The sequence below is a fragment of the Protobothrops mucrosquamatus genome, unplaced genomic scaffold, assembly GCF_001527695.2.
Source record: "Protobothrops mucrosquamatus isolate PMUCROS unplaced genomic scaffold, P.Mucros_1.0 scaffold_281, whole genome shotgun sequence".
Lineage (NCBI taxonomy): Eukaryota > Metazoa > Chordata > Lepidosauria > Squamata > Viperidae > Protobothrops > Protobothrops mucrosquamatus.
In genome coordinates, this window is record NW_015386357.1 from 907,299 (window position 1) to 922,098 (window position 14,800).

At 37.2% G+C, this 14,800-nt stretch overlaps 1 protein-coding gene across 1 annotated transcript in view; it reads left to right on the forward strand.

Annotated features, from left to right (window-relative positions):
- Positions 1–14,800, forward strand: part of LOC107302693 (schwannomin-interacting protein 1) — a 313,366-nt gene that overhangs the window by 205,419 nt on the left and 93,147 nt on the right. The gene's annotated exons all lie outside the window — the stretch shown is intronic.

A 14,800-nucleotide genomic window follows, 5' to 3' on the forward strand; every position in this document is an offset into this window, starting at 1 on the left:
TTTGCACATGTACTGCATTGCTTTTTATGTAATTCCATACATTTACTTTTATAGCCCCTCCCAAATTTTACTTGCATTCCTGTTCTCTAAAGGGGCGGTCCTAGGGTTTGATGAGGGCGTGGCCAGGTTTGGGTGGGGGCGTGGCCAGGGGAGGGAGGTGAGTTCCACCACCTTTTCTCTGAGAAAAAAAGCCCTGCCCTTAGCACTTCAGTAAATCTGCAAGAGGCAATAGCTACCACTCAGTGTTAAAAGGAAAGGTTAAATCTAATGGGTTCTTGTTGCATATTTCAACCTTTCCCAGCAACCTTCAGAAGTATTTTACTTCAACTCCTTTACTGTGCAGCCAATGCATAGTCTTTGGGTAGGCTGCCCTATGCTAATTTTTACCACAATAATAATAGGTTCACAAATCCAAAAAGTAGCCTTTTAGATTTCAACCACGTCCTTTAAAATTTGCACACATTGATCAGAGCTGTTCACCTTGCCAATTGATTAACTTGAGGGTTAACAACAGAATCATGCTTTGGAAGTAAGTCTTAAATTTAAATCAGGTTTCATTTGTAGCAGCTAACAGAGCAACCTTATGCTCTTGTTGGCATGATCCAGCAATGAAGCACTCCTAAACACATTCTTCAGGTAAGAAAAGAGCACAAAAGAGAATAGAAAAACCCGTTTCTGAGTCTTTCTTTAAAAAAATCTGATCTAAATTTCCTACCAGTTCAGTGTAGGAAACCTTAGATCTTTCATCTCTTAATTCACACTTGTGACACTTCTGCAGGCTTTCCAAGAATGCTTCCAAGGAGGCATGAAGTTGGATCTAATGTGTTCTTCTTCAGAACTCAGAGCCCTGTTTCCAGCTTTGGAGAAAGAAGGTGAATAGCATTATGAATTCTGAGATCTTGTCTCAAGAACTACAGAATTGTGAACTAAAGTTTGCAATTGCATGAACAGTATTCAGCCATAAATATATTAACCAACCAATATCATATCCATTGTCTTAGTCTCCATTCAGTATTGAACCATTTGTTAAGTAATTTGTTTCACAGTAGTTTCTATCACATGATTATTATTATACTGGTCTTATAGCATTGCACAACAATCAACTGCAAATTCACAGAAAACGTTCCTTAATTCTTGTCTATTCAATTCATCTTATGCTTTCTCTAAATCAACAAATGTACAAATAAAAGTATGGAAAAATTTTAAAAACTTTTTTGATTGGTCAAAAATAAGTTTCCTATTGTATTTAAATAATTTTCAGAGTTATCCTCAAGAACACTCTTGTCACTTTCTCTCCTCTAATATTCAGAAAGCTCAAAAAAAAAACTTACTTCAGTAATGTAACAGTGAATAAAGCTGCCTTAGAGGTAGTCCTCAACTTACAGCAGAAATTGAAACTAGAATTTCTGTCACTAAATAATGTTTATTGTTTTGGAACTTTTGATAAGTAGAGAATAAACTATGTGACATAAAGAAAGAGTTGGGATATTTACAGATTACAAAGCACAATGGGTGGTAAGGAGATATAGTATACTAAAAGTGGTTTTGTAAAATGATTTTATTGCTTAAAAACTGGTAATATTAAACTACTTGTAATACAAGTTGTTAATGAAAGTAGAAATGCGCAGTATATATTAAGTATAAGAAATAATTAATTTAATTAATTAATTAAAGAATTTTGCTGGAGCCAAGGCACAAGGCAACACTCACAAAACAGAGGAGCCTGTTACAAGCACTGATTACATTCAGGACATCTGAAAGTGATACAAATATCTACTGGAGGACAAAGAACATTTGTCTGAGACAATTTGATGGGCTAATAGGAATGACATTCATCAACACAGTAGGCAGATGCAATTGTCTCCTTCACAAAAGAGGCAAGCTTCCAGAAATAAATGTAGAAAAACTGGAGAAAATAAACAACAGTCTTTAGGCTCTAATTTGCCTATATACAGTACAAGGTGTATCATTTAAAAGTAGGCTACTCACTTGTATTCTTTGGTTGCAGCTGTAACACTACTTATACTATTGATCTACTATTAATCTTAACCTACTGTTAACTTTAATAATAATATTAATCAGAGCTTTCAGTGCTGCCCTGAACCATGAGATGGGCAGCATATAAATTTAATAAATGATTAATCATAGCTCTTATACTCTTGTTCTTCGAACTGCTTGTTCAAACTAGACTGTGAGGAGAGAGGTTTGACAAGCAAATGCATAGTACATAAGAAGGAACAGCCTCTGATAAGTATCTAAAGAAGGAGCATGAATTTCAATTATCACTGAAAAAGAGGTCAGCTCTTAATTGCTAGACATACTCTATGCTTCAGGAAATATTGATTTCCTACATAACCCTATCCAGAAGTCTCACTGGGTTCAAAATGTACCAGCCCTTCAAGTTAGATTGGACTAGGAATACAATGACATTTAGGTCAATACTACTTTTATTGTAAAGCTATAGTAACAGAATCTTGCAAGTCTGAATGCACTTCCCCACTTCTTCTTTCTATCACAAGAACAGGAAAGGGTCTTCTCTGTGATATTTTCTCAGGTCCCTTCTCCAACTCAGACCTGTTTTATTCAACCATTATCTTGGTAACAGCTCTTTCCTCTTCCTATCAGGAAAAAATGTCTTTAGTTGATGCAGAACAATCATAGGTTAAAAAGAAAATATGTAATCTTCATATTTTTCATCTTAAATATTTTTAAATGCCTACAAAATGGAAGCAATAATAAACAATTTACATTTATTCCCTTTGTTTGATAAGCCACCATACAGAAGCATATCAAGAAAATTTTGCAGCTATCTTTGCACCAACCTATATTTGAATGTGAATGAAGCAACCTTGAGAGAATTAAGAGGCACCAGTCTCTCATATGTTACTGCTGATGTTTTTCTGACAATCAAGCAATACTGAGCTATGGGAAAATTCATATCCTGCTACCAATAGTGAAGAAGAAATTATTCCTTTAGTCGAAGACCTTCTGTGATTCTGTTCAAGCTACTACTTAGAAAGACACCTAGCCTTTCTGGAAAAAGGAAACATGATTATTTTACTTTCCAGATATCCTTGCTTTACATTTTTTCTACTATAATATCCCACAAGGTATTCATTGCATGAGCATGAACATACACTGACAGAATGTCAGTCAGATGCATATGCAATCATATAACAATCAGAAGCTGGAGATGTAGAAGATTTCTGCATCCATAGAACTCAAAACAGTTGTCAGGTTCTGAACATTCAGGGTAAATTAAGCAGACCCTGCAGAATAGAAAACAAAACAAAGAAGCTCTAAATTATAGAGAGGCAACAATTGTGCACTATAGGAGGTCAAGGGATATAGTGGCCAGTAAATCTCTGTTACAACATGCTGAAACAAATGTATACAGATAGTTCTCCCTTATCAATGGTAATTGGAACCAGTAACTCTATTGCTAAGTGACATGGTCATAAGGCATGATGTAACATGACTGCTGACTTACAATAGCAGTTCACAGCATCCCCTACTAACATGATCACTATGTGCAACCTTCTGCAGGCTTCCCCACTGACTTTGTTGTCAGAAGCTAGCAGTAAAGATTGCAAATTATAATCACATGACTGCAGGATGCTCCAACATTATAATTGCAAGCTGGTTGCCAAGCAATTGAATCACGATCCCATGACTTCAGGAATACCGCAATGGCTGCCAACTACAAGGATCCATCATAGGAACTTCTTGTTCAAGGTCCTGTGAAAGGTCCTGAAGTGGACCAATGTTAAACTTGGACTATCTGTACAGTTTGGATCTACTGGCTCATTAAGAATACGATTTGCAGCAGCATGGAACAACTTCCAAGATTTCTAAATTCCACTGACATTCTATTGCTGTTACAACACATGGGAGCAAAAGAACAGCTTTAACAATATCATCATAGAATTTGAAAATCTCAGAAAATCTTGAGGGGGGTGTCTATACATTATACTCATCCATCCTTCCAGCCCCTGAAGTAGGAATAGAAAAGGAAATAATGCTTCTGAGATTATGTTTAAGATTATACAGATAATAGAGTGCTGACACAAGAGGGCCAAATTTTACAAGAACTAGTAAAAATGTTTTTTTCTATTTTTAGACTTACATGGTTACTCCTCTCACATATGTATCTCTAGGTAGCTAAGAAATTTAAAAATAATAAAAGCATACCAACAATATGTTGCTTCTACCAGCATACCAATTAGAAAAAAAATACAAATTACTTGCTTGATTCTCAAAGCTTTAAATTAAATTTTGGTTGAGGCAGAAACAAAAAACCCCCACTCAATTAACGGTAAGAGACTTCTGTAGTGTTGGAAGTGTTGCTAAAATCAAATTTCTTAAAACAATCTTTGGAAAATCAGAAAGTACACTGATTCATATAATTGACTGTCTACATATTAATGTTTTGATATTGGAAAGAAGCTAAGTTTGACATCTTAGTACTGAAATGCAAATATGACTTAATAGGTGTAATAGAAGCCTGATGGGATGACTATTATGATTGCAATGTAAGTCAGCATGGTTTTGCCAAGAACAAATCTTGCCAGATGATTCTTATCTCATTTTTGATTGGATAGTTTCCGTAATAGAGTATGAGAATGCTATAGACATTACATATCTTAATTAAAGCAATGTTTTTGATGAAATACTCGATTACATGCTGATTAGCTACTTAATTGAGGGCTGAATAGCATGACATTTAAATAGGTACATTTCTGGCTTGAAATGTGTGTTCAAAAAGTGTTCATCAATGATTCCTTATAACACTAGAGAAGGATAACAAGTGAGTTACCACAGGAATCAATCCTGAGTTCTCTGTGCTTTAATATTTTTATTAATTACTTGGATGAAAAGATGAGAGAAATGTTTATCAAATTTTAAGTTGATACAAAACAGGATAAGACAGTTAATATTCTAGAAGACATAAATAAAATTTAATAGAGACAATAACAAGGATCTTCACTCAGGAAACAAAAAACGCATTGGAAAAAATAGTTGACAACTGCAAAGGAAGTGAAATGCTGTTTTAGGCTGAATCAACAGAAGGATAATTTCCAAATCTTAGAAGTAATCATTTTACTTTATTCTGAATTGATTAGACTCCTCTTGAGTACCACCATACTTTAAGAAGGATTCACTGCAGCTGAATAGATTTTTAAAAAATGGCAATGAAGAAGGAACTGGGAGACTAAAAACTATGGAGATAAGAGTTTGAGGACTTGCATATGTTTAACATTGATGGGGAATACGATAACACATTTCAAATGCTACAGTACAGGACACAGAAGAATAGATTCAAAGTACAGGAAGACAGCTTTTGAATGCTAGAAAAACCTCTTAATAATAAAGTGCAATTCAATAGTTGGACTAATTACCCCAAAAAGTGATACTCTCTTTTTCTTTGGATGAGTTCAAGCAAAGACAAGGCAGCCAATTGTCTTGGATTTCTACATTGAGCAGGAGAATAGATTTTTGTTTCCTTTGAGTCAAGTGTTGATTTCCAGAACTGTCTGGACAAGTCCCCACAGTTTTCCTGACAAGGCTTTTTGGAAGTGGCTTGCCATTGCTTATATTCTAGGGCCAAGAGAGAATGACTGGCCCAAGGACATCCATCTAGCCCGAGAACTCAGTCTCCTGATTTTTGCCTGATGCCTTAACCACTACATTTCTGGGGGGGAATGGATACAATGATCAAATGGCCCCTTCTAACTTAATTACTTTACAATTCTTTAATATATCATTCCACTGATATTTCATGCAAAAAATCTACAAAAATTGCTGTCAACCCCTTTATTTCATTCCATTAAACATTGTTCTTGTTTAAATTGATCTATAATTATTTCATAATTACTTTCATTTGATGTTATTTTCCAAAGTATGTTTTTTCATTATTATGAAATTATTATGAAACATTATTCTGTGAAGGAGATGGTTAATGTTTAATAAATAAATAAATAAATAAATAAATAAATAAATAAATAAATATGTCCTAGCCCAGTGATGGCGAACCTTTTAGAGACCAAGTGCCCAAACTGCAACCCAAAACCCACTTATTTATCTCCAGGTGCCAGGTGGGCATGGCCTACTAGGTGGGCGTGGCTGTGGTCATGGCAGACTGAGTGTGGCCAGTCTCCTCGATGTTGCTCATGGGGAGGGATGCCTATGGGGGCTTGGCAGGGTTGGGGGAGATCCAGGGGGTCTCTGGCAGGTGGGACAGTGGGCAGGAGGCTCATCGTGCAGGTTGAGGCGAGGCGAGGCAGGGGCCGGGGCGGCTGCTGCCTGACACCATCGGCCCCTGCACACAGAGGCCAGCAAGCATATGGGGGCTGACAGAGTCCGTCAGCAGTCACAGCCTGCCGGCCCCTTGACCAGCGCACTCTGGGGCTCCGCAGCCCACTGCCAGCACTTCAGAGAAGCCACCTCTGAGCTGGACGGCCGACAACTGAGGAGGCGATGCAGTGGGTCGTGCCCAGGAAAAGGAGAGCATGCGAGGCCAGGAGGGATGGGACGGGGGGAAGGGAAACCAGCCATGCTGGGATGCATCCGGGCACGTGGGACCTCGGCAAGTTACTGGGCAGCTGGTTAAAGAGGGACAGTTGCCATCTCTGGGGCATGGTGCACGTGCCCACAGAGAGGGCTCTGAGTGCCACCTCTGGCACGTGTGCCATAGGTTTTTTTTCCCTCTGCAAAATTCAAGGCTGTACAAATCCGGGTCTCTGCTTTATTCCTATGATTATTTTGTCTGGTAAAGTGATGTGAGATAATGTGACCATAAGTCAGTCAAATGAGATCTTCAGCTGAGATTGAACCTACATCACCATGGTCTGAGTCCAACACATTTTGATGACTATGCCATATTGACTATCAAGGCAATAGGCAAAGAAATGTAAACTTTTCTACCCAGGCATTCGTTTTACTCATTTATCTTCAGCAAAGTTGTCTTAAGTGTTTCAGATCTCTTCACTTATGATCGTCTCTAGCAAAATTAGCAGAGACCTATTCACCCTTCCCTTTCACTGTACCAACCAATAATCTGGATATTTTTTCTAAAGACTTCATTTTTTGTTATTATAGCATAAATACATGTCATAGCCTGAAAGAATACTGCTGTCAACATTATATATTGCTTCATTGAGTCTAAGATCTTAACTGTTCAAAGTAAATGAAAGTTCTCTGGACAAATGTCAAAAGCTTGGGTTCTTCAAAATATTGACCTTGATAGAAGAAACACATGTGGTAGATGAAGAAAATGTAATTAAATATGAAGAGATCTAATCATTTTCATCTTAACAGAAGTAAACGGTTTTGATTAGAGCCAATTTATTTTTAAAACGTATAAGAATTTATATTTATATTTTAATGATATAACAACAGTGATCTAAGGCACAAAAAATCCCCAACTCTCCACTATAGTTTGATGCAGTAGCTGTTGTTCTAATGCTCTGGCCGCTTCTTTATTGTGGAAAATCTGGTTTGCTGAAAACTCTTAATTCAAAACATGTGGAAAACCATAAGCAAGCCAAATGCTCAAAATAATAGCAGCAATATATTTATTACTTTAATTCAGTTTAATACTAGGCATGGTACAATGCATTTCAAAGTGAGATTTTGCCCATCTTTAGTAACACTTAAAAATGTATTTTTTGAATTGACATTTTTAAGTGTTACTAAAGATGGGCAAAATCTCACTTTGAAATCCATATTATGCAATTTTAGTGTCATACATTACTCAAAAATTAAGAAAATGAATAGATTTCCTGTAGCTATTATTAGGAAAGTGAAAATAATATTGAAATGTCTCACATAGTTCCATTCTTTCTTAAACTAGTTATATGTTGAAAATAACAAGGGATGTTTATTTGAAAACCCAACTATTCCCTAGTTACCTGTGGGAGATAAGAGTGTGATGCTTTCAAATGTACTTTCAGGTAGTTCTCAGCTTAGGGCCATCCATTTAACGGCTGTTTGAAATGATGACAGCGTTGAAGAAAGTGACTTACCATAGGTCCTCACATTTATAACCGTCGCAACATCCCCACAGCCATGTGATCAAAAGTTCGGCACTTGGCAACAGGCATGTATTTAGAACAGTTGCAGAATCCCAGGGTCATGTGATCGTCATGGTTGGATGCCCCCTGGGAAGTTTCAATGGGCAAGTTGGATTCGTTTAATGGCTGTGTGTTTCACTTAATGACCATGCTAAAAAAAAGTTACAAAATTGGTCATGACTCACTTAATTACGGCAATGCTTATCGATAGAAGTTTTGGTCCCAAATGTGGTCATAAGGCAAGCAAATAATAAAGCAAAAAAATCTTTAAACTACAGAGTAAAAATTGCAGTCAAATTGCTTCGCACAGCATGTGCATATCTGCTGAAGACTATCAATTGCTTTATGTTATAAACAGATTCAGAAGATCGTGCAATTAATGTCATAGTGTTCCAGAAATGATTTTTAGTATAGTATCATGAAACCATTTGATTTTATAGTACCATAAAAGAACCATTACAAACTCAGAACCCCTTTATTCCTTTTTAAAATCATCATCCTTGGATATTAAAACTGAGGCAAAGAGAAACAGAATGCTTAAAAAGTGCCTCACAAGTTTCTTTCCTGTCTCTCAGTAATCAAGGCCATGTTTGGCTGAGTCAGACATTGGAATGTGAGTGCTACTGCATTTAAACCCTTCATCAATCAGAATAGAGCTGGAAGGGACCTTGGAGGTCTTCTAGTTCAACTCCCTGCTCAAGCAGGAGACCCTATACCATTTTAGACAGGTGGCTGTCCAAACTTTTCTTTAAAACCTCCAGTGATTAAACACCTACAACTTCTGAAGGCAAGCCATTCCACTGGTTAATTGTTCTCACTATTAGGACGTTTCTCCTTTATTCCGGGTTGCTTCTCTCTTTGATTACTTTTCATCCATTGTTTCTTGTCTTGCCTTCTGGTGCTTTGAAAAATAAGTTGACCCCTCTTCATAAATAAGTACAGGAGATCTCTGAAACAGAGGGACCAAACTGAGAAAGCAGTGGATCCAGTCAAGTATTATAAGATAAGAAGCAAACTACCATCAGATGATGGTTATGATTTATAAAGAACTTCATGGCATAGGACTAGGTTATTTGAGAGATTGCTCAGCTCTTTCCACCACTGTTGGGACACCTATCCTGTAGAACAGCATACCCCTGAGATTAGAATGGCAATGTTCTTGCCAGCCTTTCATGCAGACTAAAAACTTGATTTTTCTTTTAGTGAGCTGTCTCTAGGGGTTATTGGATTGTGACTGGCATCAGACGTGCTATGTTTTTATTTCCATGGCTTTGAAAGATTTTTAAATTGTCTGAAAACAATGTTAGCTGCTCGGAGGTGCATCTGCAAGTGGGGTGACCAAATAATTGAACAAATAAAGACTGATGAATAAAATTTGTTTTTAAATCTAGCCCAATTTTCAAAAGCCAACTAATGTTCAAAATAGCTACAACGATATCAGTGAATTTCATCAGCTCATTCTTAATGTCAATGAATTTCATCAGCTCCTCTAGCCCAATTAATTAATTAAATCTAATTAATTTGCTTACTGTAATTAAAGTAACCACTCCGCTTGGCACTGAGTTCAGAAAAACAGAGTGGGCTATCCAATGTCTTTTTACAGTCCATCTTTTTATTTATTCATAATAAACTTTATATTTCCAAGATAAATACAGACAACACATTTAAACCTGATAAATACTGTCTGTTAGAGCACATGGCTTTATTTTTGCAAATGTGACACTGAAAGTGTTTCTGCTGAAACTGAAAGTTGATTAAATATACATTATGGAAAGCCTTTCTTTGTAAGAATGTTTTTTGAAGACTGCAAATTTGTACTATAGAGCAAGCTTCAGTGAACCAAGAATAAGAAAGTAGATTGGCTTTTTAACTGAGATATTTATAGGCTACTAGTAATTAGTTGCAATTTTAAAAATTGGATAAATCACAAAGTTAGTATAAACTTATAATTATGTGGAAGTACCTATATTTACACCCTCTAGTGCAGCTGTATGCATTATCCACAGAGTTAAAAATTCCTCCAAAGTCTACACATTAAAAGAATAGGAAGCCTAATGATATTTTACAGGAAGCCCATATAAAAACATTAAAATTAGTGTGCTTTGGATTATATTTTGAAGCAGGTGAAATCAGGGTGAGAATATCAGAATTAACTTCCTTTTGTTTTTTCATGAAGGTTTTTCAGGAATCATTACCAGCTAATATACGCCCATTACACAGTACACTTAAAGTATTTAAATCACTTATGTCAGTTTGGTTTTCTAAATGAGTCACCTATTGCTACCCTCCTTTTTTCATCTCCAAAGTAGTTGTAAGAAAAATGGAAAGCTTTGCTTACTCCCCCTCACCCCCAGTAACTGCAGTTAATGATTAAACATGACCCAAATTTCTATTGACCATCCCTCGCCAGATATGTTTTTTCTTGTTGCATGTGGTCCAGCTGAAGATGCTTCCCATGTCATGCAGTGGTTCTTTGAGCAAGGATCTTTTTCCTATGGAATGTCCTGGCTTTGAAGATCCATCAAACATTCTCACTAACCCAGTTTCATAAATTATTCAAGATATGATGGTGGTAGAGGTGGTGTTTATACCATTATAACCTTTCACTGGGAGAAATAATACTGATTTCTACTATCTCCTTGTGATTATTTAAACAGCTACAAGAGTTCATAAGAGGAGTTCTCTTGTCATCTCAAAGTTGTCAAGAATCTTTGGAGAGGGACTTTGCCAGGAAAAATAAATATATATACTGACTCATTCCTATGGTCAAAGAGCTCCAAATGACTAATGAGATAAGGCTAGAGGGAACAGATTTCCTGTACATCATGTTCCATTCTACATGCTTAATCATGTTATTAATCATGCATCCATATTTTATAGCCAACATGAAGCCTGTTTTGAGCCAGTGTAGGCATAATGACCCATAAGCTGAAATGTGAGCAAAAGCTTCCATTCAGGAGCATATCAGAGGAGGGAGAAACATACTTATGGACTTGTGGCTTCTTCATACAACAATAAACTAGTTTAGCATTCTATCTAAATTCCTGCAGGCAAGATGAACTAATAATATTAATTCCATATTGAATATTTACAAAAAACAAATTAAAAAAAACCCGGTGTGAAAGTCAGTGTATGGTTTCAGATCTTTCAAAGGAAAAGGTAGCTGAGATGTCTTTTCACCTTCTCCTCATAGAAATCGCCGAGATCATTCATTGCATATGACTAAATGAAACATGGTGAATTTCACAGATTCAAGGGGATCAGCAGGCTGCTTTTGAGAAATTTGTGAGTAGAAGGAGTGATAGAGCACATGTGCCCATGGAATATGGTACCAGGTCCTGATCTTGAGTAGTAAAATTTTGAAGTTATTCCATGCAGGAGCTCAAGGGGGCATGCATAGCAATCCTTCCCATTATTCCCCAACAACAGTGCTATGAGGTAGGTTGGGCCAAGGGTGACTGTCCCAAAATCCTCCAGTGAAGTTCTATGGCTCCAGGTGGACAAGGCCTGGGTTTCCCTAGTTCCAACCCACAACCTAACTACTACATAACATTGGCTTTCAATGTATTACTCAGAGGTTATCTATCATCTTTGTTATCACTGACACTTATCTTTAGAGAGAAGATCTAGGTTTGTAGTCATAAACATATCTAACCATGATTATCTCTTCTTATAGTCATAGTAATTTCCCTTGTCCTGCTATGTTCACACAGAGATCAATGTATTTGGGTTCAGTTGTATAGTTTCAGAATGTTAGAAGTGTTTCTGCTTGCTTGGAACAGCTTCTGAGTTATGCAGCTATTTTGTGATCAACAAAGATGTTAATTTATAAGAAGCCTGAATCTGTTGACCTTCTTGCAGAGCTCATTCTTTCCTCAGGTGTTTTTTTGGGTGGAGGGGGAAAATTAGAGTTTCCTAGTGAAACGTTTCAGATGTATAGGTTTTTTTTTGCTATTATTATTTCCTGAGGAAATTGGATGGTTTTTTTCAATGGTGACTTGTTTGCAGAATTTATTTTACTTCTATGAGTGTTAATTTATCTATAGGTGCATAGTTTGACATTTTTAAAAACAGTGGCAGGATGCCTAAAGCTCTGGATGTATATACTAAAGATTTATATAAATCAAAATAATCTTTATTAGCTTTTGTTAATTATCTTAACAATGAAAAATGAATACCTCCAAAAGAGGGCTTGTGTATCCTACTAAGATTTTTTTTTAATATTAAAGGTTACTGATTATTTGAACCAGTATAGATTATAGCCTTGTAATCACATAGTTGTCACCTTGCAACCCTTTGTTCAGTGACTAGTCAAAATTACAACGGCACTGAAAAAGTGAACTAAAACTGGTCCTCACACTTACAGCCATCCAAGTATCCCCATCGTCCCATGATCAACAGCTGCCACATCCCAGGACATGTGATCTCCATTTGCAACCTTCCCAGCCAGTTTACAACAAGCAAAGTCAATGGTGGGAAGCCCAATTTGCTTAACAACCCCATGAATCACTTAACCACTGCGGTGATTCCCTTAATGACCATTACAATAAAAATAATAAAATGGGATGTAATTCATCTAACAACCACCTTGCTTAGCAATGGAAATTCTGGTCCCAGTTGTGGTTGCAAGTTGAGGACTACCAGTCCTTAAAGTATAGACTATCATACTTTAGAAGCAAGTATGGAACACATTGCCACTTACTTCTGAGTAAACAGGCACAAGATTGTGCTATACATTTATCTGAGAAGCTATGCGTCTTTTGAGCCGTTGAACTCAGCATGTAACACAAAGATGAGAAAATTCTGATTACAAGAAAATGTAAACAGTCTCTCCAACTCCAGCATGACTTTAAGATTGGAGAAAGCAGTAGGTAGTTTCTAACCTCATCGTCCTATAATCAGGTAATTAGCTAATTTATGGTTCAGTGTGGCACACAAACATAATCATAGTGCTTAGGAGTCCTTGTTCAACCATGGCAAGGTTCTTCATATTTTGAAATTGATGGAAAGGTCAGCTATCCACTTTGTATTTAGCATTCAGTCTATCTTCCCTATCCTAATGGATTGAATTAGATGCGTCAACCAGTATTGGCCATGCTGCTGGGGAATTCTGGGTGGTGCAGACCAACAAATTGGAAGGCAACTGGACTGAATTAGGTATAACCAAATTCAAGGTGTCAAAATATGACTCACATATGGACTTAAGCAGAATTAGTTAAGCAGAATTAGTGGAGTAAAGCAGATATAATGGTAGAAATCAGAAGGAATTCTGCAACACTATAAAATAACAAAGTAACAGAGCTGGAAGAGAATAAGTTACAATGAAGTCAAATGATCTGACTTAGGCTATTGGTAATGTCTCAAATGTTATCCGGTCCCCTGCTTGGAGTAGGAGGATGGAGATCTTCTAGTCCAACCCCCTACTCAAGCAGGAAACCTTATAGTATTTCAGATACTACCACTAGCCTAATCATTTGACTTCATTGTAACTTATTCTTTTCACAAGTAAGGAAGTTGTTGTTAAAATTTGGTAGCCACCCAACTCCAAGGACTTTGGGCAGCTCACAAGTAAATACATTAAATACACACAAGTTTGACATTAAAAGAATAAAAGATAGCAAAGACCCCCCCAAAAAAAGCTAGACAGGGATGAAGAAGAAACAAATCCACATCATCCAAAGGTCTTCACTCATCTTTGCCAAAAGCCTGAGCAAGGAGCCAGGTCTTCTAATCTTACACTGAGTGCCAAGAAGTTAGTTTACAGTATCATGGATTTCCATACACAGCTAGCCTCTCCTATATACAGCTGAAATACTTTAAATGCTAATTTTGACCATACTTGTGAGAATCAGGGACAACTTGCTCTTCTGAGTTCAAAACAAAGACCATCTGTCACTTTATGGAAGGGACTCAAAGATTGTCACTTATTTTTTTCTCAGTATGGAACAAGGAAAAGAGAAACATCACTGCTTTAATTAAAGCCCTTTTTTGGAGTTGCTCTCCAAAAGCTGAAAAGTTCCCATTGCTCTTTCAGAGTTTTCCTGTGTTTGAAAAGAAGGTGCAAATAAATGCACAACAGGATTTCCTTGTTATCACGCTCTACACCTAGCTCTTCTTTAACCATGACAATCCCAAAGTAATAAAAACTACCCTGCCCCAGATTGACAGCTGCTCAATGGCCAGGAGAAGAAAGCACTCTGCATACGTTCAGAGGTCGCCTTTCTTTAACTCCAAAGTTTTCAAGGACTTTAAAAAAAAAAAAAAAAAGACATTCGGCCAGGGGAAGGGGAGCTAATCAAAGCAGGGATTTTTTTTCTGCTGGAATGCCCAGGTAGATATTTAACTTTTCATTTTTCAATTTTCAATCCAGGTGTTCAAACAAAGCAGTTGAAATATAACCCAAAGATTTGCTCAGGGATTTTCGCCACAGACACTGCTCTTTCCTGGACTATTGATTTTCACAGCAGTAAAAACCACAGGGAAAAGGACATTGACCTAGGATACAAAGAGAAGAAGGGGAGGGGGGCTTAAATCATTATTTCATCCGGCAGACTATGAAAAGAGTGTGAGGAAGAAACTGCCTGCCCTCCCCCCTCCCCCCAAGACACAAAACCCAACTCGTTGCTGTGTCTACACATGCCAGCGCGGAGACAAGGGTGGGGCCCAGCGGGCGACCATGCGCGGCCTTCTGGAATTTGCAGGGAGGGAGGGAGGAGAGCAATTAAACC